Below are 26,848 nucleotides of genomic sequence, written 5' to 3' on the forward strand. Positions count from 1 at the left end.
TGACTCCTGCACAGCGCCCGTTTGGGTCAGGCCCCCTACAATTACAACATTGTGAAATTTCAGACTTAAATATCTAAAATCATGAAATTTACAATTTTTAAAATCCTATGACCATGAAATTGACCAAAATGGATAATGAATTTGGTAGGGTCCTAGCTAGAAGGTATGACAAAGCCATTTGTTCATATAAAAACTGTTGTGTAAGTAGTAATAATACTTTGCTCTTATAGTAACTATGGACAGGACGAACTTCAAATGCTTCAGAGGCTGAGCTAGGTTCAGATGAATGCCCAAAATCTTGGATGCTCATCCAGAGTTTATTCAAACCATCTTCTGAGACCTGGAGAGCAAGGCTTTCTCACAAGAAGTCTGGGACTTTTCTTCTGGTCTAGACAAAACTACCACACTATGAGAAGAGTTTTTTTATTGTGGTATTTTGGTACTTCTGGTTTGGGGTGGAAACTGGAAGTGGGAAAAACACGTAATATACACTCTCTGAAAAAGATCGGTTTTAAATTGGATTCTAAAAATAGATGAAGTTTCATGAGGTCTTTATTAAACCTTATTTGACCATGCCTTATGTGACAGTCTGTATCCCTACGTCCACTCCTTCTTCAAGACTATGATAAATGTTGTACAAACTATGCCCTGTAAGGTATAATTTGAAAACTCATGATTTGCTGATCATTATTGTCCTGGTAAAATATGTGTGACCACATTGTATGTAAAGTTATATGATTCTACCATATGATGTTACTAAGACATATTCTAAATCTGGGGAAGCAGCTACAAACCAGTTTCTCAGAGACAAAAAGTAAACTGATGCCTGAGCCAGGTGTCAATGAAATCAAATGGACTATCACCTGGGTAAGTGGCCATTCTTTGGCAGGAAAAAGAGTATGAGCAAGAAATTTACATATTGGAAAAGAAACTGCTGGAGATTCCTGTCCCCACAGACTTTCTGTCTCCTGAACCCCAGCTAGCAATGATTCTTAAAGAAGAGGAAAAGGTATAAGAATGGGATCAAATGCCACAATTTTTTCTGCCCTCTCTACCAACAGCAGCCACAACACCTGGAAGAACAAAGGAAAAAGCTTTGGCCTGGGGGAGGAATCCTGACTGAGAAACATTCAACCAGTAAGACTGCTGAAGCATGTGGTGAGAGAGACTATTGCTTTGAATTCACTTAGTTTGTAAAGTTAGTTATTAGTTGTGTTTTATTTTTGTTTTCTTGTAACCAATTCTGACTTTTATGTCTCATTACTTGTAATCACTTAAAATCTTTCTTTCTGTACTTAATACATTTGTTTTATTGGTTTAAGCTAGTGTGTTTGGATTGAAGTGTTTGGGAAACGCCTTTTGAGATAACAGGATTTATGCATATCATTTTCTATTAATAAAATGATGGACTTTACATGAGCTTGTGTTGTCCAGGAGAAGGCTGGGCAGTACAAGATGCACATTTCTGGGGGAAAGTCTGGGACTGGGACTTTGCTAGTGTTGTTCTGCAGTGTAATTCAAGAGTGGCTTGCCATAGCACTTAGACAGTATAGCTGGGAGTGATTTACATGCTAGAGGCTGTGTGTGAACAGACCAGGAGTGGTTGCTCTCACAGCGAAGCAATGTAAAAGGCACCCCAGGTTGGAGAATTGAGGGGAAACAGCTGTTCAACTGTCCAGATTGTACCCTGGGGATGCCACACCTTATCATCCAGAATCTCTTGCTGCATTGCATCAAGTAACCCGCACCTTTGGGAATGGACATAAGATTTTTTTTTAAATGTCATGGTTTTCACACTAGTGAAAATGGGCAAACAGCAGCTAACCAACAAAATGTAATAACAAATGGAACAGGTTAGTTTTAGAAAGAGAAATCTCTTGTTAAGGACAGCAAAAAGTTCAGTCCTGGTGAAAGAAAGCAAAGCATTCACAGAGAAACCAATTGAGTCAACACCCAAGCTAAAGTGTTCAAAGGCAAATAGCCATATTTCAAGCACTATTCTGAACAGTTCCCATCCAGTTAAAGATTCCAAGGAGAGGCTGATTCACTGCGGAAAACAGATGCACACAACTGCATTTGCTATAAGATTTCAGGAAGAAAACTGGAAACCGGCATTGAAAACATCAACATACCAAAGCATCTAGCCACAAACCAACATGGGTTTTGTTCTTATGAAGTTGCGAAAAGACATGAGAATCACCCAGCGCATAAAATAGTCCAAGGTAACCAAGTTTTCTTTAGATTATATCTTCTTTAAATTTAAAGAACATTGTAATATATAATTTTTAATATCGGAGTGGCCTAACATTTGAATGGTAAAGCTGAATGTTAAACTGTGATGTTTTATAATGCTCTGCTTAACTTTCTCTGTAATTCTCTGAAGCTGAAATTCACCCAGAAAGGCAAGACTGAATCTTCTCATGTGTGTTGACTGAGTCTGGAATGTTGTTGGCACCAGAATGCAAATAGTGCCTGACGACACAACATCCCCAGCCCCAACTAAGATCTTCAGAGGGGGCTCTGTGCAAATGGGCCTAGGGGGGTTGGGGACAGATTTGGTGAGTACATGTAGAATCTACAAGTACATGGATTGGGTGTTCTGAAACTCATGCAGAGGGGCAGGAAGAGTAGGCACAAAGGGTCTGTGTTGTAGCCTAGTGGCCTGCATTCAGTGTTGGGGGTGAATTCCCTCACTGCCACCCCCAGCTCGTTTGCCTCATAAAGTCTGATTACTCCAACTTTGTGCTGAAAGGGGTGAGTAAATGTGTCTGCCCAGCAGTGGTGTCTGGATGAGGAAGTCAAGTTTCTTAGGAAGAGGAATAGTTTATTGGCTTTCTTGACTTGTAGTTGGCCTTCAGTATCCACTTTTCCTTTTAAGGATTTCTATCTTCATTAGTGCTCCACTGTTCCCTGAATCAGTACTTCAGTTGTCTTTTCTGCCTTGCATTTTGCTCAGCAGGGACTCTATTCTTTTGCTAGTCACACCTGGGGAGGAAGTACAACATTTCAATATCCTGTTTAAATACATAGTGTTCCACAGTTTATCTATACACACAGCACTTATAGAAATGTCCTTGACACCTGGAGGTGACACATGTTCATTTAAGTACATCCTTTTATTTTCTGATCTTTATCCTTACCGTATTACAGTGGCCAGATTGTATTTTAGTTGCTAGATCCATACACAGTATCTTATTTTTATTATTATTATCTATAGAGCTTTTTGAGCAATCTAAACAATATACTCTCTTCACTGGGTCCCCATTCTCTGAGACACAAAAGTGTATTAATTAAATTCATATTATTGATGAATATTCTATATTCATTTTGTGCTGTGCCCGTCACCAATGCATCTGAGCAAGCTCTTTAAAACCACAGCAATGCCCCATTTTATTGATTTGATCATTTCCACTTGGGGCACCCATACACAGATTAGGATTAGTAAACTGACCATGTTTATGACTGGTGCCAGAGTTATACCTCTAGAAGCTGAAGGTCTCCATGCACAGAAATGATACATCACAAGCAATAGCCAGGCAGGTCTCCCATTCTGTCTCACCAATGTGCCTTCATCACCAACTGGACGTACCATCTTTTGGGATGAAAGGGGGGTTATCACTCCTTTGCAGTTCCGTTGCTAGCCTCTCAGAGAAGATTTCCAACATAAATGTCAGTCAGTGCCAAGTATGAACGTGCATTTTTGTAATATGCCTGTTAGCATTTGTATATTTGTAAATAACTGTTGCAGTCTGTTAAGGTTAAAGCTGGTTTAATTTTTTTCATCAAAACATTTAAATCTCTGAGTTCAAACACGCCCAGGTTTCATGGTGTTCAAAACTGGATCCGATCGTTAGAGTTGAAGCCCATGTCTAGTCACTACTGAACTGCACTGACCTTGAAGTGAAAGGCTGGCTAGCCCAGTACTATCCCACACAATAACATGTAAACTGGGCCGCAGGAAATCTGCATGATTTTAATGGCTAATTTCTGTGGCTACTGTAGGAGAATTCCACAGCAGATATTTGTGCAGCACGGGCACTCTGTGCCTACAGCTCCTGCTGGTAGACTCCAGGGATACACCCTGTCCTTTCTGCGCCATTCCTATATATACAAAATGTTGACTGGCCATGCGAAGCAAGGACTTACACACAACTTCATAGCGTTTCTCTCTTTGTGTCTCTGTAGTGTGATAACTTGTGAATGCCACATCCAATCAATTCCAAAATTTCCAGAAATATTCTAGGCAGAACCCTACTGATTTTGGTGAAAAATGAGAAAATTAGATAGGAAAAATGGGGGGTACATGGTGCCCCTGGAATCTAGTTAGCAGACCCAGCAGCTTCAACCACCTCTATAATTTTCTATAGATAAAAGAACCAGTTGATTGTAGTCATTAACACCTTCCAGAATACCAATACACCCATTTTAGTTCTGCCCATCCTCCCAGTAGAGTTTATCTCCCGTACAGAAAGACAAGAAATAAGAATGATTGAGGGGAAGGTAGTAAGGGGAAGTGAAATGAACACAGAACCCCGTCGTGAAGGGAAGAATAGGGGACAATGGTACGGTGAGGGGGTGACATTGGAGAGTCACAGAGCCTCTGGCATAAGTGAGGGGGGGTTGGAGAAATGCAAAAAGCCCCTGTTGTGTGCAGTGAGCTCACCCTACAGAAACAATGAAATGTGTCACCCTCTGGTATTACACACAGAGCACCATTAACCCTAATCCAGAGCCAAGCCATCTAAGATAAAATGGTCACTTTTCATGGCAATAATGTCAACAGTAGGTTATACTATGGCTGAGACTTTCCCCCTCAAAAACATTCATCCCTGTATACATACGTGTCTGTTTTTATTAATAATTAAAATTGAGTTGGTCCTGGATTTGGATAATGCCTACCCAGCGGTGTATTTCACTTGCTTAATTGTGAGCTTTACTCAATAATTTAAAATACATGTCAAAAGTATTTTGAAGGCACCTATTTCCTTGGAGAACAAAAGAATGTTTTAAAAGTTTGGTGATTAATTTTTTATTTTGATAAAGAAACAGACAATGAAAAGTACAAAAAGGGTAAAGGGCTTACAGCTCATATATATTTCCAAATACCTCATGGGTCACGCCTCTCCAATAGAATTATGCAAGTACACAATTTAATAACTTGTCAAGGCTGCAAAACCAGGTGATAGAAAACCAGACAGTACTACATAGACACAGCACGTTAAGGCTGGGTAACAGTAATAAAATAGGAGAAGACCTACATGAACAGGGAGTGGAGGGAAGGAGAGACGGCAAGGGGAGAAGACGGCTTAGGTGGAATGGGGGGTCTGGCATTCTAAAACCTTCTCTCCTGTCTCATTTTCACATGCGCGCACACACACACACACATGCTTACCACACTCTTTTATCCTTTCTAAGGCTACGTCTACACTCAACGTGCGCTTCACTGTAGCCACTCACTACAGCAACCGGAGGGGTTCTTCCATCACCATAGTTAATACACTTTCCTGAGAGGTGGTAGCTAGGTCAATGGAAGAATTTAGTGGTGTCTACACACCAGGCATTAGGTCTGCTTAACTCCGGCACTCAGGGGTGTGGATTTTTCACATCTCTGAGCAACAGGGGGGAGGGATAGCTCAGTGGTTTGAGCATTGGCCTGCTAAACCCAGGGTTGTGAGTTCAATCCTTGAGGGGGCCACTTGGGGATCTGGGGCAAAATCAGTACTTGGTCCTGCTAGTGAAGGCAGGGGGCTGGACTCGATGACCTTTCAAGGTCCTTTCCAGTTCTAGGAGATGGGATATCTCCATTATTATTATTAAAAACACAGCTGGGTCAATTTAACTTTTGGCACATCTCCAAAGGAAACAAAGGAAAAGGGAAAGGGAGGGAGAAGGTCAGCATTGTCATTCATTTCTACACATTTCTGAGGCTGTGGTATTGGCTGTGAAATCATATTTCCCTATGGACTCTAACCATTGCTAAATACATTTGTCTACTGCCTTCATGCATGCTAGATTATTTCTAGGTAACAAAGAAAAAAGCCCAGTAGGTAGGTTTGGAGGGTTTTTTTTGTTCTTTTTACCCTCTTCAAGCTGCTGTTGCAATGGCTATGGGGTTTTTCCTCTAAATTATAATACTAACCAGCTAGCTGTATGACTCATAAGAAAACAGAGCTGTATCTAGCCGTTGTGGTTTAATTCTGAGGTTTGTTTGTCAAAGTCATGTGCAAACTCCACTTGCACATATTGAATGGGTTGGAAAACTATAGTTGTTTCAGACTTGGCACCAAGCACTAAAAAAACAACAACTTTTTACCGTTTTTGACCTGAGTGATTAACCCAAGTTCAGGGCTCTGTGGATTGTTTCACTTACGAGGAGACCCTGATGATGGAGCAAGGTATCTGATGCAATCCTGTTCATTACAAAGAGTGTAGACATGGCCTTAAACACAACGGGCCAAATTCTGCTTCTGGAATGCACATGTGTAACACCCACCAAAGCCAATCAGAGGTCTGCAGGCACCCAAGGGCAGAATTTGGCCCTTGTAGTCATTTGTTTAAACCTTTATGCCCATAAGTATCATGGTCTGAATTTTTTTCAGAAGTGACAACTGATTTTGGGCATCACAATTTTTGGTACTCAGTGTAAGACACTTAAAGGGATCTGATTTTCAGGAAGTCTCAAGCACTTGCCTTCTGAAAATCAGACCCAATTAAAATGTCTCCTACTTGACTATGCAAATATTGAGGCAGCAACATCACTAGTCACTTTTGCAAATTTAGGTCATGGTTCCTGGCATATCACTGAAAATGTGTTCTTGTCAAATGGTTTTCAGCGTATATGATACATACTTACATCTCATATGATTAATTAGGGGCCATATTGTGACAACTGTACTCACAATGAGCAGTACCTTACTCCTAGGTAATTCCATTGGCTTCAAACTATTCAGGATAACTCTCTTGGTGTCAAAGGGACTTAGGTACATGCTTCAAGGCTTTCCTGAATCAGGGCCTATAATAACAGTGCTAATAACAATGCAACAATGCAAATAGTGGTCCCTTGAAGAACTATCAAAGGGTTGCTAAAATTAAGTGAGGGGGAAGTTGTTGAGAGATTGGAGCCCTTAGAGATAGGAGCAGACAATACAAAAGCAAACTGTTGCAATTGCATTTGGCTGTAGTACACAGATCATTGCTACTTAACTATGCAGCTGTCAGCATGTACTACATGTGCCATTGCGTAGCTGTGTGCATGCCCAGTGCAAATCCCTCCTGGTCACACTGCTGATCATGCCCAGAATTGTGAGAACAGACACTGCACTGACTGATGTTCATTTCACTGTGTGTTCTCCTCAGGGGGAGAAGAGAGGTAATTTTTTTTTTTATGTAACAGGTCAGAAACCACCCTAAATATGGATGGGTGTGAACCCAAAAGTGAGACTCCATGACCTTTTGAGGAGGATGGGCATTTCACAACTCCAATCAGATATGGGTTCCAATTTCAGCTCTGTCGCCATGATGGGGAAAACCAAGAGCTCAAACCCAAACATCCCAGACACTAACAAAGAGCCTGATCCTATGCCCATCTAAGCCAATGGAGGGATTCCCAGTGACTTCAGTGGCCATAGGATTGGGCCCTATATTCTTAGGTACCACTGCTGATTCATGATCATAATTAAAATTCAAACCAATGCTAATCATAGGCCCAATAGCAGTTTTTAGTGTGATCAGACCAGTAAATTACATCTCGCTTTGATTAACTGAATCTAACTCTTAACATTTTCTCATTTATTTTTCTTGCTTGCAAAACTTTTGTGAAATGTTTCCAGTTTTGCTGTTTAATTGTCACAAAGCAAAAGCCAATTGTTTATCTCCCATGTCTATTAATAACTTTTAAGACCTTTTTCCACCCAAGTCCCCCATACCTTCATTTCCCTCCAGCATTCCTGCTGCATCCCTGAAAAAAAGAAAAATTGAGAGTACATCTTTTCACCACACAACTCTATGACCTTTGGCTACCAAAGTCACCTCACTGTGTGAGCTACTGTGGTTGAAAAAGTGTTGTATCTGGCAAACATTTGATGCAACTGTTTTTCTGAGAACTATTTACAGTTAAGCAAACCACCGAACTGTGGTCAGAGCATGTACAGCAACGCAGACTCATAGACTTTATCAGAAATTCATTACGATCATCTGGTCTGACCTCCTGCCCATTTGCAGACCACAGAACCTCACCCACCCACTGCTGCAATAGACCCCTAACCTCTGGCTGAGTTACTGAAGTCCTCAAATCATGATTTAAAGACTTCAAGTTACAGAGAATCCACCATTTACACTAGTTTAAACCTGCAAGTGACTCATCCCCCATGCTGAAGAGGAAGGCAAAAAAATGCCAGGGTCCCTGCCAATCTGACCCCAGAGGAAAATTCCTTCTTGACCCCAAATATGACAATCAGTTAGGCCCTGAGCATGTAGGCAAGACCACCAGCCTGACACCTGGGAAAGAATTCTCTGTAAAATGTGAATTCTCAATGTGGATTGAGAATTCTAGTTAATAAACAAAACAATTGTGTTAGAACGTAATAAGAAGTTGCACTAGTTCTCTTGTTTAACAAGCACCTGGAAAGAGCACTAGATATTTACCATATTAGGAAATTCAAGTTTATTCTATTAGAGTACAATCATTAGATTAAAGTAGAACAGAGATGCCATAGTGAATCAGACTTCATTGCATATGTCCTGCCTCCCGCACTAGCCAATGCCTGATGCTTCAAAGGAAGGAAAAAACGAATGTATCTGTCTATTTGTGTGATGTTATTAAACACTGGAGTGGAGAGGGGAATTCCTCCAGATCCCCATCAGGGTCAGTTTATGACCTGAAACATAACTTTTAATTCCCTTTCTTAAGCTTTGCTTATCCAGTGACCAATGGCGTGACTGATCATGAAACAATCCAGATAAATAAGAAGTAACTGTGCACTATAGACTGGTTTCATGAAGGAGATGTGAGAAAACAAGAAGCAGGAGTGCCCCTGAACATTCCACAGAATAAAAAGAAGAGAGCATTTTTTAAATACAATAATGGAATTTAACGCTAAGAAAGGGGGGCAGACAGAGAGCATTGGAGACTGAAGTCCTCCATTTACCTAACCAATAGGCACTGTGGAACAGTGAAAAAGAGAATCCCTCTGAATTCTACAGTGGAGGGAGTAGTTCTGTCTTGCTGTTCATCCAACCCTTAGTCTTGACATTGAAATAGTCAAGAAGGGAAACATTTAATGTTCTTTGTGACACCTTTACTCTAGGACAGTGATGGGCAAACTATGGCCAGGGGGCCACATTTGGCCCTCCAGGTGTTTTAATCTACCACAGAGTGCTGTGGGAAACAGTAATGTAGGGGCCTCCCCCACTAGATCACCAAAGATAGCGATGAGAAAGCTGCTTCTTGGCTGAGATAGCCACAGTCTGTTGCACGCCACCTCCCTGGTGAAGACTCCGGTGATTCCTTCTGAGGCTCCACTGCCCATTTCTTGCTTTCTGACCTGCTAGGACCAGCGTCTCCTGGCTCATTGAATCACTAGTTTCGGCTGAGCCTGCCTCCTGTGAAGGTGTGTTTCTTGTGGTTTGATGTGCAGGCCCCCTCAGAAGTCCAGAGAGGCCCAGGCCTCTTCCAGCTTTTGAGGCCTCTAGCCATAATAAAAATTAAAAAATGACGACACATGGTCTAACCTTGTGCCATCAGAACAGATATATTTTTATTAATATTTATGAACATTTTTAACTCTTTAATGTGACAAAATCTATATCAAATAACAAAAAAGTATGTCTTTTAACAAATCACATCTCTTATTTACTTAAATTTGCAGCTCTAAGCTGAGAGAGCGTGTCACATTTTAGTCCAATAGGGATACACATAAAAACAAGTTGCAAAACTTATCAAATGCCAAAAAATTAACAATGTGTTTAAATTTGAGGCGCCCTTCGAGCTTGAAGTCCAGGCCACATGGCCCTCCCGGAGGGGGGGGGGCAAGGGGGGCAATTTGCCCCATAGGGGCCCCCACGAGAATATAGTATTCTATAGTATTGCAACTTTTTTTTATGGAAGGGGCCCCCGAAATTGCTTTGCCCCAGGCCCCCTGAATCCTCTGGGTGGCCCTGGATTGACCCTGGTGATGTGAACTGGGCTGAGACCATCAATTCATTTCACGTGGTACAGGCAATGATTTTACACACGGCAGTGCCAGACTGGTCGCCTACATTTTTCAAAGCTCTGGGTTCCATGCCTACTCTTATGTAACTGTGTTAACAGGACAGATATTTTTTTTAATTGTGATTTCTTACATGCTTCTTGTTTGGAGTTGCTATTTTTAAGTAGGTGATATTTCAGTTTCAAATTCCAGCCAAGAGGACTTTCCTCTGCCCAAAATATCCATGCAGAAGTGGAAGGAAGTTGAATTTGTAAAGGCTTACATACTTTTAACTTAGTTACATGACTATTGGTAACAATAAGCTTCAATTTCCCTGCAGTTCCCCAGAGCAGACATATTCTGCCCTCTCTACACAGTCATCTGCACCATGCAGACAGGGATTTATTGCAGACACTCATTGAAAGGAAGGATTATATATGTATAAAGACATTAAAAATCTGCTAAACTATGGGCCCAGTTCTGCCTTGAAGTCAATGTAAATTGCCCCTCAGTATCTGAGAGCAGAACTAGGTCCTGTGGATCTTTGTTTCCTTCATCCTCTCCTTATTTCTCTTCATATTTCTTTGTCTCCTTTCTGCCTATTTTGTTTTCTTTTTCTTCAATTAAAATATAACTGCAGAGGCAGCAATAGCAGGATCAGCTCCTTCTTGTTCCGTTCTTTCTCTTTTCCTGAGTCTAAAGTGGAGAGTTTTTAGGAGCTAATAAAGCCATGAGCTCAGCAGTGAGTGCAATCCATCCTTCCCCGGGGTCTACAGAATAAATTGTGTCTCCTCAGCGACTGTTATATGTCTGTTATAGGAGCATTGTGCCAATTAGCATCTGATCCTTCCACAGAACCTACCGCAGGCCCTAGTGCTGCTCTGCCTCCAGAAAAGGAGCTATTCCAGCCTATTTGCACCCATGGTGCCGGATGATCTGCACTACTCAGGCTACTTGAGAAGAAAACATCCAGCTGGTGCTCCTTGTCCAGCACCGTCAACTCTCAGGCTATTTGGTGTCTTTTGTGAAGCCCCAGCTCCTGGAATCATGTCATTCTCAACAGCACTCAGTGGGTGGCAGGGAAACTATCACCAGGCAGTTTCTATGTAACAAGTTCCCTGATGAGCTGGCTAACATTCCTGATTTAGTCCTTTCTATAGAAAGGTAACTCGACTGCATATGTCACTGTGTTCAGCTGTTTTCACTTGGTGAATCTCTCCTGGCAAGATAGAAGATTTCTTGTGAAAATTCATTTACCTCTACCCACTGCAAGGTTATTACTCCTTCCTCAGATGCAGTTGGTGCTGGCCACTGTCAGACGCAGGATACTGGACTAGATGGGCCAAGGTCTGATCCAATATTCCTGGCAGTTCCTATATTCCTACCAGGAGCTTTTAAAAGCCAAATTCTTACCCTTCTAGTCAGGATCTGTTAGCTGCTATACTTCTACAGTGGGCTGGCTTGAAAAAAGCAGATGAGATCTTGGAATGAAGAAAATACACCTCTACCCCAATATAACGCGACCCGATATAACATGAATTTGGATATAACACGGCAAAGCAGTGCTCGGGGAGGGGGGGGCTGTGCACTCCAGCGGATCAAAACAAGTTCGATATAATGCGGTTTCACCCATAACGCGGTAAGATTTTTTGGCTCCCGAGGACAGCGTTATATTGGGGTAGAGGTGTATTTAAAGAGATAAAACTATTGTGATGGTCCTTGGTCCTTGTCAAATGGCTCCCAGAAGATTTGAGACTAGACTTTCATGCCTTTATTTTGTTTGAGTTACTCATCGAGTGCCTCTTGGTGTGGCAGCTGGACTCCTCACACATTTCCAAAACCACATGTATCCATAGCAATTCACCAAGAACAGTGGTATCAAGCTCTCTTTTAGGCCTTGTCTTCACTAGAGAAACAAAAGCTCTACTAACTTGAGGTAAACTCCTAGTGAAGACAAGGCAATTAGTCGTTGTCACATGTTAGCAGGATGAGTTAAAGAGTATGGGGGAACCTAAGGCTGAAGCATGAAGAGGTATACAAATGTTTAGCATATCTGTCATGTAAATACCTTGCAATGCTGGCTACAAAAGTCCCATGCAAATGCCTGTTCTCACTTTCTGGTGACATTGTAAATAAGAAGAAGGCAGCATTATCTTCCATAAAGGTAAACAAACTTGTTTTTTCTTAGCGATTGGTTGAACAAGAAGTAGGACTGAGTGGACTTGTAGGTGCTAAAGTTTTACATTGTTTTGTTTTTGAATGCAGTTATATAACAAAAAAATCTACATTTGTAAGTTGCATTTTCATGATAAAGAGATTGCACTACAGTACTTATATGAGGTGAACTGAAAAATACTATTTCTTTTATCATTTTTACAGTGCAAATATTTGTAATAAAAAAATATAGTGAGCAGTGTGCACTTTGTATTCTGTGTTGTAACTTAAATCAATATATTTGAAAATGTAGAAATGCATCCAAAAATATTTAATAAATTTCCATTTGTATTCTATTGTTTAACAGTGTGATTTAAACTGCGATTAATCGTGATTAATTTTTTTAATCATTATTAATTTTTTTTAGTTAATCATGTGAGTTAACTGCGATTAATTGGCAGCCCTAATAAAAATAGCTGTTATTTAATATCTCAGATATTAATATTATCTGCTTCTGCTGGAGTATAAAAGAACAAACAGCAGTATGGCCTTCATCCAATACCCACTGAAGTTAACTGACAGACTCCCATTCATTTCAATAGGCATTGGATCAAGCCTTGTTTCTGAATGTTTTTAAGTACTTTGTATACATGCATTTTGGTCCATTTTCCTGCCAGGATGTCAAAAATCACCTACTTTAGGCCCATTTAAATGCAGCTGATTCAGTGTGGTTTTATTCAGTTTGGGGGTTTTGATACCACACTTTTTACACAGTGTGTTTCACCAACTTTCTCAATAAATATTCTGGCAGAAGTTGAGCAATTTACCCCTAAAGACTAGGTTCCTTTTTGTGGGTTTTTGCAAGTTCAACATAGTGTTAGTTTCTGTGGCTATGACAGGGTTTACTACGCATAAGTCAATATGGACACCGCTTATATGGCGTCATCACAATATTTGGCTCCTGTGAAGTGCCTGGGCAGCAAAGCTAGGATTCACTAGATATAGCAAGGCAAACTCTCCATTTACCCAGTCAGGTCTGCAGGTGTGGGGAACTGCAAAGAGACTAGGAAGCAGATACAGCTGAGGCTCATTACCCTAGTAAGCCCAGCTGCCATGTATAAATCATGCTGGGGGAAGGAAGGGACAGCTTGGAGGAGGTACTGAGTGAGGTTAGAACCCTAGAAGGATGTGATAGCGCTTTAGGGAGTGGTAGGGGTAGCGCTGCTCCCTCTCTGCCTGGTCAAGGGACAATAATGTCAATGTGGAGGAAGAGTGCAGCCTGTGGCCATTATGCTTCTGTGCATACTAGTAAGTGTATTGTAAAAGGGCTTTGGAGCTGTGCTCCGGCTCCGTTTCAGCTCCAGGCTCTGCTCCAAAGACCTGCTAAATGAGCTCAGTTATAGGATACTTGACTGTAACACTTCCATGTTAAATCTTTGCTGGAAAACAGGCTGAGATAATCAGGGGGGTTTGTCCTGGGAATGAATGGATGTGAGCAGTAGTAAATATGGAGCTTTTTTTTTTTTATCTGTCTCTAAAGGCTAGAGACATTTGATGATCGGAAATGGCTCGAAGTACTTGCAAAACACTGTCCATGGCAACGGTATGTGCCATTTCTCCCACTGAACTTGTTGTTTGAGTTTTCTTACTCTTCCTCCCTCCATTCCTCAAATCGACCACAAGAGGACAGTGCTCCCCTTAACTACAAGCTAACTATAATCCCTTAATGTGAAACTCACTGCATGTAAAATCAAGTCCCTTTCACAATGTTAAGACATGAAATATACACTAAAAAGACCTTATCCCCAACAAATGTACTTAATAACCAGCTCCTGTGTCCAAAGACACACTCCTTTCCTAACTTCTCCTCCTCCCATCCCTAGATTCAGTCCTTACTCCTAACTTTAATGGACCTTTTTCTGCTATGGAGTCAACTACTGCTTTGATTTCTGGTGATTTTGCTCAGCCTGGTGCTTCCACTAAATGCCCAGTGCCTTTCAGGAGCCCTTAAAATGCTTAACCTTTCTAGGTCCACGTGGCAGTATTGGGAAAACTGAGAGTGTCAGTGGTGGATTTAGGGAAGGCAGTGAGCTTACAGGAACCAGATCTTTCAAGGCTATTTTCTGTATGTATGTACAGCACCTAGAACAACGGGATGGGGGCTCTGATCTGTCTGCACTCTAGATGTGACGGCAACATAAACTTGTAATAATATTGAAACTGGTCAAAGTGTGCTCCCCTCTGGAAAGCTACTATGTAAAATGACACCTCCGTAGTCAGCAAAGCTCCCTGTGTTTTCAGAATCACTTTCAGAATAAGCTTTTAACCACTGTTTTATTTTTGCTCCTGTTAACTCTGCAGAACCAATACCTCTGGGTTCTATGGGAAGGTGAGCTGGATTCTAGCCTAACTTGTGCATCGTTAATAGAATTGTGAAAGTAAATTCTGTTTGTAGGGCCAAATGCTGGTCTCAGTGAATTTTCTGCAATTCTGCTGAAAGACGATGAAGGTAGAGTCTGAAGACAAAGGGCTTATCCAGAGGTATAACTGAGGGCAGAATGTAGCCTGTTCAAGCTCTCCTACGAAAACATAAGCTGGTGTTTGCAGTTTTACATTGATCTCAATGGGAGGCTGCAGCAGAGCAATTCTGCCATGAGGAGGGGCTGCGAGACTATAAATTGGTTGCACTCTTAGCCTGAAATACATGGTTAGGGATGGTGTGCGTCAGCAGAAGCTGGGCCCTTGGGGACGATGTGTTCTTCCTTCCCTAGTTCCTGGTCAGTAGCATAATAGGTGGTAACCTGTGTAGAATGCTGGATAGAGGAGGAGTAACTTTGCAGCACGTGGATTGTTCTGATTTGGCCAGTCTCCTCCTATTTTACCTTAAGTGTTTTCTCTCCTCCTTCTATTCCACACTGTCTCCTTCTGCTTCTCCATTGTCTCTTTGCCCACTAGCTAGTTGTCTTTCTCCCTACTTCTCCTCCTCAGCCATCCCCCCTCTGCTCTTATTTCCCTTCCCTTGGCTTGTCCAAACCAGGCTATCCAGTTCATTCACACACATTCTCCAGGTCTCTCCACTTCCCTCATCTCCACCCGTCCCCATGGGAGAAGAAGTATTTGCTCCCTCTTGTTGCTCAGTTTGGAAAGTGGTCAGGTGGGTATGAGGCAGTCAGTGCTCACCTCCTCCTGACTCCCTTTTCCCCAATTGTGCAGCACTGCGGGGCATGGGAACCAGTGAGAGGAACGTGAAGGGGGAGGTAAAAGAAAGACCTGGCTGCCTGCTCTCCTGCCTCCTAGCTTCTCAGAGGGGGAACAGCATGGGAAACCTTGTTCTCTCCATGAGGATCCACTGTTGCATGACACTTGGCAGATATTACCATCCCTCGTCCTTCAAATGTGTACATATTGGGCATCCACAGAAATAAATCAGATGCATCATCACCTGCATAGGTAGATTTTGGTATGTTATCCTTAATGTGGCAGAGACAATTTCCACTTGCATTGTGCACCATCAAGTGTTGTATGCAGCTTTTGCAAGTAATAATGCAAGGTTTCCAGACCCCACTTCAGACCCCAAGACTAAGTTTGGGTTAGGTTTAGCTAACATGAACTAGCTAATCCAGACCTCAACTCAGCCACTTTCCCTAGTGTACAGCAGCGTAATGCATATAGCTCAATTTTTTAGCAGGGCAAGTTGTAGATTGGGGAGCAATGAGTCAAGCACAGGGATTCCAGATGTTTGTGTTATGGCAGTACCCAGCTGAATTTTCTGAGGCTGGAACACAGGGGCAGAGCAGAGGCAATAAAACTTTTGGCCTTTAAGAAAAGTCTTGAGAACACCCCCTCCCCCCCCCCCCACACACACACAGTAGGCAGTGCCCTAAGAGTGGATGAATGGCACTGATTGTATTCATGGAATATGAAAGATCTGTCAAGTCCATGTCATGTTCAGTCCTGATGAGTGTGTTGATTCCCAGGATCCACCTGTAGATGACGAGGAGGAGCGTGTTTGGATGACCCTTGAACCTGACCACCTCTCCTTGCTCCAGCTGATGTATGGAGTGAAATTCCCTTCCACAGATACCAGCCAGTGTCCTCATCCTGCATTGCATGCTCATTCTTGCGCAGTCAGACACCTCATGTCATTGAGAGGTAAGAAAAAATGTCCAACTGCCTAATTCTGAAAACTTCAGTCACTTTGCTAAATGTTGCGATTTTTGTTCATAAAGTGTAAAAGAGAGGATTTTTTTCATGTTATTTTTGGGAGATTTAGGGCCATTCAGGAAAGTTTATCTGAATTAACCAAAGGTGTAAATTTAAAGTGAATTAGTTAAACCAAGTTCTACCTCTATATAGACACTCTTATGAAGAATTAGAATTTGGTTTATCCTTAATTCAGATTAATTTTTCTGAGTGGCCCCCTTTAGACAAGCCGTCAAACAGATGGGCAGGAGAACTCTGAATTCTTGTTTGATACAGTGTTAAACACAACACCCCAGAGGCATTAAAGGAAACTGAGAAAGGCAAGCAGCAGTCAATGGCAGTTCTGTGTGCAGAGCGGGCCCTGTTGTTTATACTGGTCCGCATCTGTTCTAATTCTGTCACAATGAGCACCACAAGAAATCATGAAGGCCAGAGTGATATTCCTCACCTCATTCCCCCACACCCCAAACCTTAGTGAAATGCTAAAATGTAAAATCGGACACATCTCCCTCTCCTCTTCAACATCAACAAGTATTCCCAATCTGTCGACTGGCCCATGCTTTGGACATGCTGACCACAACGGTAAGACAACCAGACTTTCAAAGTGAAAAATAGAACCCATGTGTGCTTATCTCTCACATTTTTTCCTCTGCCACATAACACCCCTGCCTCCTCTTTGCCACCTTGGATTTAGTTCAAGGGCCTGTGTATGTGTATGAGAAACGAGGTGTTAGCATACAACAGCTCTTTTTGGGGAAGGCCCCTAAAGGACACCTGCACAGAGCCAGCCTTTCAGCTCAGTCGATGGTTGGTTGTTTCTTCGGGTGGCCAGTCTGGAGGAGTTCACAGAACATGGGATGTAACACTGTTATGTGTTTGGTGTGAGTGTCTCTTGTAAAACCAACAAGGACATTGTGAAGGGCCCTGACGAAAGACACATTCCTGGTTGTTAAGGGCTCATTGTGACACTACACAGTACTGACAGAACAATCAATGCTCCTTGCTTCCAGACTAGAAGTTTTGTAATTGGAATGACATGTTTCCTTTCGGTAGCTTTGGAAAAGAGGCAATATTTGCCTCCAAAAGGCTTTGATTAGGACTGGTAAAACAAATTCTGTCACAAATCAATTTTCCATTAAAGCTCAGTTTTTGACAAAACAATGTTTGGCAGAAAGTGTCTGCTTCGTGGAAAAATCTGAAAGTTCTTGGGGTTTTGACACAAAAATCAGTTGTTGGCCCCCAATTTTTTTCCGCTTTTGTCATTTTTATGTTGGCTGGGAAAATAATAATTTTCTGACCAGCTCTAGCAGTGGTATAGAAAGTGCTCTTGATTAGGCCATGGGCCTTTGGGAACTTGCTGTTTCCCTTCATCATAACAGCCTGAGTGCATTGGCCTTCCAGATATATGCTATAAGGCCCCCCTTTTCTCCATGGCTCATGAGAAAATGGGAGTTGAGGAGGGCTGGGTCTGGGGGTCAGTTTCATAAGAATGGTTTGACCCATTATGACCAATGATCCATCTAGGTCAGTATCTTGTCTTTTGACAGTGGCTGGTGCCAAATGCTTCAGAGGGAATGAATGGAACAGGGCAATTTGAGTGATCCATCCCCAGCTGTCCTCCAGTCCCAGCTTCTAGCAGTCAGAGGTTTAGGGACACCCAAAGCATGGGGCTGTGTCCCTGACCAAGAACTTACCTAATCCTTTTTTTAACCCATTTATACTTTTGGCCTTCACAACATCCCCTGACAAGGAGTTCCACAGATTGATTGTGCGACATGGGCATTGTGTAAAGAAGTACTTCCTTATGTTTGTTTTAAACCAGCTGCTTATTAATTTAATTGGGTGACCCTGATAGTTGTGTTATGTGAAGGGGTAAATAACAATTCCCTATTTACTTTCTCCACACCATTCATGATTTTATAAACCTCCTATCATATCTTCCCCTTAGTCATTTAAGCTGAACAGTCCCTGTCATTTTAATCTCTCCTGATACGGAAACTGTTCCATGACCCTAATAATTTTTGTTGCCCTTTTCTGTACTTTTTCCAATTCTAACATATCTTTTTTGAGATGGAATGTCCAGAACTGTAGGCAGTATTCAAGGTGTGGGCGCACCCTGGCTTTATATAGAGGCAGTCATATTTGTTATCTCTGCATATTTGAGTTGAAAGAGTCGACAGGTCTGTTTATTTTAGTGGGGTTTTAAAATTGTCTAGGGTGTCCAGAACAGCGGATGAGGGCTCATATATTATATTCTGTATATATCGAAATAGATAAAATAAATATCAGTACTTCAACACATAGAGAACATCCAAGTCTTCTCACTGAAGGATTCATTTCCATGACTGTTATCAGTCCTGCCTTTTCGCCTGCAGGTCAGTGTGACTCTAAAAGGGAGCCCAGCCAACAAACCATAGGTGCCGACTCCATGGGTGCTCTGGAGCTGGGATGGGCAGCCAGCTCCCCTCCCCGCCCAGTGCCTCCTGCCTGCCGGCAGCCCCGCCAATCAGCGCCTCCCTGCACCTCCCACCTTCCGCAATCAGCTGGTTCGCAGCATGCAGGAGGCGCTGGGGGGAGGAGCGAGGGCACGGTGCCCTCGGGGGAGGGGATGGAGTAGGGGCAGGAAGAGGTAGGGCAGGGCCTTGGGGGAAGGGATGGAGTGGGAGCGTGGCCTAGGACAGAGCTGGGGGTCAAGCACCCCCGGGCAAATTGGAAAGTTGTCACCTGTGCAACCGACTGTAAGGACCTAAACTAGAGAACACTTATATCAATGTGATCCTGTGTGGTTCTCCGTTACATACACCAAAAAGAAATTAAAGCCAGATCCACACAAAAAAAATCTGTGAGACCTGAAAAAAAATCAAATGAAAAAGTATGTCTCGCCCAACAGGAACCACTAGGAATGTTTTCCAAGTGAAGTGCAGGTGTGTAAATGAATCTGCTGAGGCAGACACAGGATTTGCAGTTGCTATAATAAAGGGTTTCCTCTATAGGGAAATCTTTTTTTAATAGAACAGATTTTGAAATAAACCCATTTTGTTTTCATGTAGCACTCATCATTTCTTGCCTCTTTTTGAAAGTTTTCATCAAAAATATTTGTTTTTAAACAATGGTCTCTCCATGAAGTCTGTCTCTGGTGCGGTCCCGATGTGAGCTCATAATGATGAATTTCCATGGTAACCCATTATAATACCATACAAACTGGATTATGATTTGATGAAGGCTCAAGCAAGAGAAGTGGACTTGGCTTTTATTCAAATATCCTCCTTCATTAGTAATCACTTGTGTACAAACACATTCCTTCTTGGAACACCATGGAATGGAGTATAACATACATGGTTTGTAAGTGACTTGGAATGCAATAGGATCAAATGTGGATCTATTTTCCCTTTGTCATGCTAGCAAGAGTAAACTATTTTATAACAATGTCTCCATGCTGCCACTGCAGCTTGATCTAGCAGATGCAGATTAACATAGAGATTACTTCTGTATCCACCCACCTCCCATTTGTTGTAATTTATCCTTCATTCCCTAATTTAGAACAATGTTTTCCAGATGTAGATGTGGCTTTCTTCCTTCCTTTCCTTTAATGCTCTCAGTGCACAAAATATAATGACGCAGACACCAGGGCTATCCACCAACGCAGGAGTCCTTTCCCTTAGAAGCTAAGCGAGCAGTGGCTGCCTTCGTGATCTTGATTTGAGGTCACTCATTTTTGGTCTATCACTTTTTGAGGCCTGGATTCTCTATGTGAAGTGTTGGGCTGCAGAAGGGCTTTAGTGATTCCTAGATCAAAAACAAGAAAGGTTCACTGGGATCAGCTAGTCTGACCTCCTGCATAACACAGGCCATTGGACTTCTCTGTCTAGTTCCTGTTTGAACTAGAGCATATCCTTTAGAAAAACATCCACGCTGCATTTTAAAATTACCCTGATGGAGAATCCACCACAACACTTGGTAAGTGGTTCCAATGGTTAATTGCCCTCACTTAAAAATTTGCATCTTATTTCCAGTCTGAATTTGTCTGGTTTCAGCTTCCAGCTTTAGATCTTGTTATTCCTTTGTCTGCTGGACTGAAGAGCCCACTGTCTAATTTTTGTTCCCCTTGTAGGTAGCTATACATTGTGATCATATCCCCCCTCCTTACCCTTCTCTTTGTTAAGCTGAATAGATTGAGCTCCTTGAGTCTCTCACTATAAGGCTATCTTTTCCCATCCTTCAATCATTCTCATGGCTCTTCTCTGAACCCTATGTAATTTAACAAAGCTCTTCTTGAATTGTGGACACTAGAACTGAACAGAGTATTCTAGTATCAGCCGCACCAGTGATAAATATAGAGGTAGTGTAACCCCCTGACTCCTACTGGAGAGTCCCCTGCTTATATATCCAAGCATGTTTTCTGGAGATTTCTATGGGAATCATTCTTTAGTATCCACGTCAGAGGTGGTTCTGGCCTACGTGAGAGTCAAAGCACCCCCACCACGCAATATCTGAAACTGGATTTTCCATTTGGCTTTGTCACAGGGCGGCTGGCCCCTGTAAATGAAACAGGTTCAGCTTCCCTGTGCCAAGACAGGGGCTCCAAGTTGGGTCAATTAAAAGGGCAGGGCAGCACCTAGGGCTATAAAGAATCAGGAAAAATCTGAGTGGGGAGGAGAGAGATCCAGTGAATCAGAGCTGCATGCGTGAGTGAGAGCCAGGAAAAGAGGCAGATGAGAAATGCCATAGCTAAAAGATTGCATGTGGTTCCTGGGAGAAGGCTGAAGGCAGGGGAGCATCGAGAGGGGCTTTCTGTTGATGTCCCTGAGCCAGAGAGGATCTGAAGGCCAGAGAACAGCAGCAGGAGTTGCTTGCTGAATTCTGAGCTGGAGCTGAGGGCTGAAGGCAGGGGAGCAGTGGAGGGACTTATCTGCTGGTATTGCCAGGGCTGGAAACCGGGATCCATGGGAACAAGATGGACACAGGGAGAGAGGGATGGATTCCCACTGGAAAGAGTGGGTTGCACTCCAGCTTGAAGGGCTGGGATGAGGATTGATAGAGCCACATGTAGCAGAAGGCAGTGTTGTATATTGGCAACATTTCATGGGAAATATATATACTGGGGTGATAAATGTACTATGTTGGGGACTTTTTATGGAGTACTGGCCCGAAGAAAGGATATTCCTGAGGCAAGAAAGCTCATGTGAAGTTACCGGTGACTCTGAAACAGGAAACTGAGGCAGGAGTACATGTTGTACTGCTTCCTGCTGCAGAAGGGCATCCCAGATGCCCGATGACAGACCTTGAAGTGCCAATTTAATTAGGCATTTATTCAGCATTAATATGCTTGCTACTAGATGTTAAAGCGACAAGTTATGTGGCAAGAACAAAGTCTTGCCAAGTGGCTGATCTTCATCATTACAATATTGATTAGAGAGAGAGGATTTTGGAAAATATAGTCCTGAGGCTTCAGGAACATATTGTTCTAAGTAATCTAAAGATAGATCTTAAGTTCTTCTGCACTGTGAAGTGTCAGACTACACAACTTCCTCTATGACTAATCAGAATTAGAGAGGACTTCAAGCTGCAAAATTTGGATCCTGGTTTTCACACACACACACACACACACACACACACACTATCAGCCCTGGCCCCCCGAGTCTGGGGGTTTGGTTCCAGCCCATGATAAAGATAAATTATTAGCAACATTTGAATCTGGATAGCAGGTCTGATTTCAAATGCTCCTGAATATTCAGATCCCATGTGTAGGCTTGTGCACATTTGTAGTCAAAATTGGTTCCATTGAATTCCTAACATTGGACAGAAGTTCATTGTTAGGTGACAGAAATCATTTAGTGCAGCTCCAAAACCTTTGTGAGAGGATTGTACTTCAGCCCAGTCAGAATAACTCCAGTGATGCAGGCAGCGGCCAAACACTGTCCATTGACTGTCTCCGGCACGTCCATGGATCCAGGTGCAGTGCTTTCATTTAGCCTTCCCCAGAGCAACCAGCTGCTCTCACATAGGTTTAAAAGAAAAAAAACAAAACATTTTTACTAACTGCCTTTTACAAAATGTAGCAACTTCATCTCTAGCATCTTAAAACCTACAACAAAAGGAAGTAAACACAAACGTTGACCATATCCTCAAGCCCTCTACTTCCTTTCTATAGCGGTCAAGTGAGACAAAGCTAGTAAAAATAAATATATATATCCTGCCCAGGTTCTACCCATTGGTCTCATTCTGCTGCAGCTGCAGCTGTGTATTTAACTTTATCAGATGAGGGTTTACTGCCTGAGCTGGAGCTATGAGCTGATGTTACGAGGAACTGCTTTATAATCTCCAGGATTACCCTCAAGTGAAATATCTAGCAGAGTGGGGGCTGTGGGCAAATACCATCAGCAATTGGCATTAACAAGTCAGATTTTGTCTATACTCTATGAGACCACATGGTGCTTTCTGAGATGACCAGAGTTTTCCTCTATGCTTAAAATAGGAAGTAGCCACTGTTAGCAAATGATGTTTGGAAGTGGGGTTGGTATAATCATCACCAGCCAATTACATTATTTTAATTTACACTGGCTATTAAATAATAATTATACATAAAATATTTGACATTTCTATTAGATTGTGAGCTTCTTTGGGTAGGCACCATTTTTATTGTGTTTGTACAGTGCCCACCACAGGGAGTCCTGATCTCTGACTGGGGTTCAGAGGTGCTATCACAATTCAAATATAATAATAATACACTAGAGCCCAAAGGCTCCAGGATTGGGGACGTGCTGGGCTCTCTGCAAACACAGGCAGAAAAACAGTACCTAATTTGAGTGTTTATGTAGACAGGATGAGGCCTTCTGGTGTTGAAGGATAATTCTAACTGAACTTTTTTCAGAGTGGTAGCCATGTTAGTCTGTATCAGCAAAAAGAACGAGGAGTAGTTGTGGCACCTTAGAGACTAACAAATTTATTGAGCATAAGCTTTCGTGGGCTAAAACCCACTTCATCGGATGCATGCAATGGAAAATACAGTAGGAAAATATAAATATATATATATACACACACACACAACATGAAAAAATGGGTGTTGCCATACTAACTATAACGAGAGTAATCAATTAAGGTGGGCTATAATCAGCAGGAGAAAAAGAACAAGGAGTACTTGTGGCACCTTAGAGACTATAAAGAACGAGAATTTGTTAGTCTCTAAGGTGCCACAAGTACTCCTTGTTCTAACTGAATTGTTAACAATAGAAATTGATTCCTTTACATTATTATTAACCTATTTTGCATGTACTTGTATACATTGGCTTACAGCCTCTTGCTTTTATTGCATTAAAAAGGAGACTTGTAGTAATATAATCCCCTCATCCCACAATCATGCTGGCATACATATTTTCCTCTATTGTATCCCTGATTGCTATTTCATTACCACAACACACTATCCCAGTCCCAGAGCCAGACATGTGGCTTCCTTGAAATCCTTGCCAATTCCAATCTGTAGCTCAAGTGGCTTGGCACCCGTTTCTCACAAAGGATTTTGGTATCCTGCACCTCAGGGAAGGTCTCAGCTACTTGTATTTATCTTTGCCCATTTAGGGTCTGTTTGCTGCAGAGTTACTGGTGATGTTTCTTTATTTAAACGTGATTCTGCCAAGGGAAGGAAAGTGTGACGGACCTGCAGAGGAAAAAGGTGTAGTTCATAGCATTACGTTTATTATGAAGGGACTGCAGTGCCAGGAAAAATGTGCACACTATTACTAATTTGTTTTTCTGTCCCATTTTAATTTTTTTTTCAAAACAGGAATTCCTTGCTTCCTTAGTTACTAATTAAATCTCTTCACTTACAGCAAACCAACAAGGGCTTTCAATGCCATGGTGCGTGGCCAACTAATGGTAGCTTCTTAGCAGGAAACTTGATAGGGAAATGACTGCTTGGCTGGTTTTATTTTAGGGTGCATGAGCTTGTTTGACTTGCATACACAAAGAAGCAGATGTCTATTATTGTCATGTGGCTTAAGGTACATCTAAGTGTGTAATACTACAGACTCATGGGAATGGATGAGATTGGGATTTGATTCCTCCATCTAGTCTGAGATCCTGCATCACAGCACTAGTTTGGAAAATTACTGTCTTCTAACTAGTTCCATTTAAAATTCAAGCTTGTAGTTAAGTTGATCCCATCAAAGGGAAGTTTGCATATTTTTTCAGAAGCTCTTTCAGTTGCTCTTGAAAATTTTCATCTTATCTGAAATCAAAAATGAAGCTAAAAATGACATTGAATTATATGAAGCACTTTGAGATTGTGGGCCTGATTCTGACTCTCTGACAGTGGTGTAAATAGGAATAATTCCATTGATTTAGCCTGGTGTAAACCTGGTAGGAGAGAAGAATCGGGCGCATACATTTTTAGGGGCAATTTGAGTTCTAATGTTGGCACAAACAAACATCTTTTTCAGCATGTAAATGAGTCATATCACAAACTCAGAATCATGAGAGTTTATAGAAAATGTTATCTGTGACAAATAAAGGTCTGATTATTTTAAACCTCTTTTCTCTTTTTCTCACAGTTTGAGAACTTTCTTATTTGGCTATGGTCAGGTTGGATAAGTGAGATGATCCTTATATCTATGCATGTGAGTGCTAAAGAAAAGCTTATGCCATCGGAGGGTTGGGTGGGGAGGTTCCCTTGCATGCTCTGAAACAGTCCTTAGGGTATGTCTACACTGCAATAAGCCACCCATGGCTGACCCGTGTCAGCTGACTTTGGCTCACGGGGCTCAGACTGCAGGTCTATACAATTGCAGTGCAGGCTTGGGCTGGAGTCTGAGCTCTGGAACCCAGTGGCGTATTATCGCCAAGGCCAACAAGGCCTAGCCCTAGGGTGGCAAATTTGCAGGGGTGGCAAATTTGCTCGTGCCCCCTCCCCAACTCCACCCCTTCCCCAAATCCCCAGCCTGCCTCCTCCCCCAGGCGCGCCGCGCTTCCCTCCTTCCACTTCCCTCCCAGGCTTGCTGCACAAAAGCGCTGGGAGGGAGGGAGAAGCGAGTAGCAGCGCGCTCGGAGGCGGAGCAGAGGTGAGCTGGGGCCCACATAGGGTGACCAGACAGCAAGTGTGAAAAATCGGGACAGGGGGTGGGGGGTAATAGGAGCCTATATAAGAAAAAGACCCAAAAATCGGGACTGTCCCTATAAAATCGGGACATCTGGTCACCCTAGGCCCACAGGCGTGGGGAGGAACCCGGGGGGGTGGGAACCGCTCCCCGCCCCAGCTCACCTCTGCTCCACCATCGCCATCCCCCGAGCACACCGCAACTCCCCTTCTCCACCCTCCCTCCCAGGCTTGCCGCGGGGGAGCAGAGGTGAGCTGGCAGCGGGAGGGGAAGCGGCAATTTTTTGAGGGCCTCGAGGTGGAAAATTTATTAATCCGCCACTGCTGGAATCCCATGAGGGGGAGAGTCCCAGAGGCTCGGCTCCAGCTGGAGCTGGACGTCTACACTGTAATTGTATAGCCCCATAGCCTGAGCCAGCTGACACCGGCCGGCTGCAGGTGGTTTATTGCAGAGTAGACATAATCTGAGAATCTGGTGCTTTGCTGAGAGCGGCATTGCAATGTAGGGTTGATGGGCAAGTCAGGACTGACACAACCAGTAAACATTCTTTTACCTAATGACCATGTGTGATGATGTCTGGTTCGTCCTAACCTGTAAGTACTGTGAAGGCAGCAAGCTATCTGTGCTCATTAAAGTCACCAAAATGCTTAGGTTATTCGTCAAGCTCATAGCACCACATAAGTTCTTTACAAATTCACTTGAAACTATTCTGAAGGGACCAGACCGTTATATTGCTTCCATGGTACCACAGTCCAGAGAGACAGTTGTACCTAATGATTCATAATCTTGTTAGGTGAGTGCCTGGCTCAGCGTATTAGTCATTTTATGCACAGGCATTCACCTGGATTGGATGGATTGTTATCAGTTTGAATCTAGTCCAGATTGGTAGTGACTTGAAATCATTTCTGTCTGGTAGATGTTTACATGACTCTGACCTGATTGTCACCAACAGAGATTTGTGCCTCAGTGCATGATTAAAATGACTAAAGAGGCCAACTTCGATATAATGTAGCTTAGTTGCATTATTCCCTAGACCTTGCCTAAATGAAAAAAATTGCACTGCTTTAAATCTCACACCTTTAGTTAGCTAACCCACCGCAAACCCCCTGGGTGGGCTATATTTTGGTTTAAAGCCTTATTTTGGTTTAGCATAACTTGATCTAGGAATTGGAACTGAACGAAGAGGGTCCACCAAGGAGTTTGCATACAGCTAGC

At 42.5% G+C, this 26,848-nt stretch overlaps 1 protein-coding gene and 1 long non-coding RNA gene across 4 annotated transcripts in view; one reads left to right on the forward strand and one right to left on the reverse strand.

Moving 5' to 3' along the window:
- Positions 1-19,777: 19,777 nt before the first annotated feature.
- The window catches only part of LPAR4 (lysophosphatidic acid receptor 4), a 34,689-nt gene continuing 27,618 nt past the window's right edge, over positions 19,778-26,848 (reverse strand). The window contains exons 4-6 of the mRNA XM_005284484.5: positions 23,953-24,198; positions 22,394-22,535; positions 19,778-20,330 (exon numbers count right to left, since the gene is read on the reverse strand). The gene's annotated coding sequence lies outside the window, so the exon portion shown is untranslated. The remainder of the gene's footprint in view (positions 20,331-22,393; positions 22,536-23,952; positions 24,199-26,848) is intronic.
- LOC122173996 (uncharacterized) overlaps positions 24,168-26,848 on the forward strand; it is a 221,944-nt gene continuing 219,263 nt past the window's right edge. For 2 of the 3 annotated variants that reach the window (XR_010590259.1, XR_006175163.2), the window contains exons 1-2: positions 24,168-24,213; positions 25,091-25,156. This is a non-coding gene — a long non-coding RNA (uncharacterized LOC122173996). The remainder of the gene's footprint in view (positions 24,214-25,090; positions 25,157-26,848) is intronic. The other variant, XR_010590258.1, reaches the window with a different exon arrangement.

Source organism: Chrysemys picta, chromosome 9 (assembly GCF_011386835.1).
Source record: "Chrysemys picta bellii isolate R12L10 chromosome 9, ASM1138683v2, whole genome shotgun sequence".
Lineage (NCBI taxonomy): Eukaryota > Metazoa > Chordata > Testudines > Emydidae > Chrysemys > Chrysemys picta.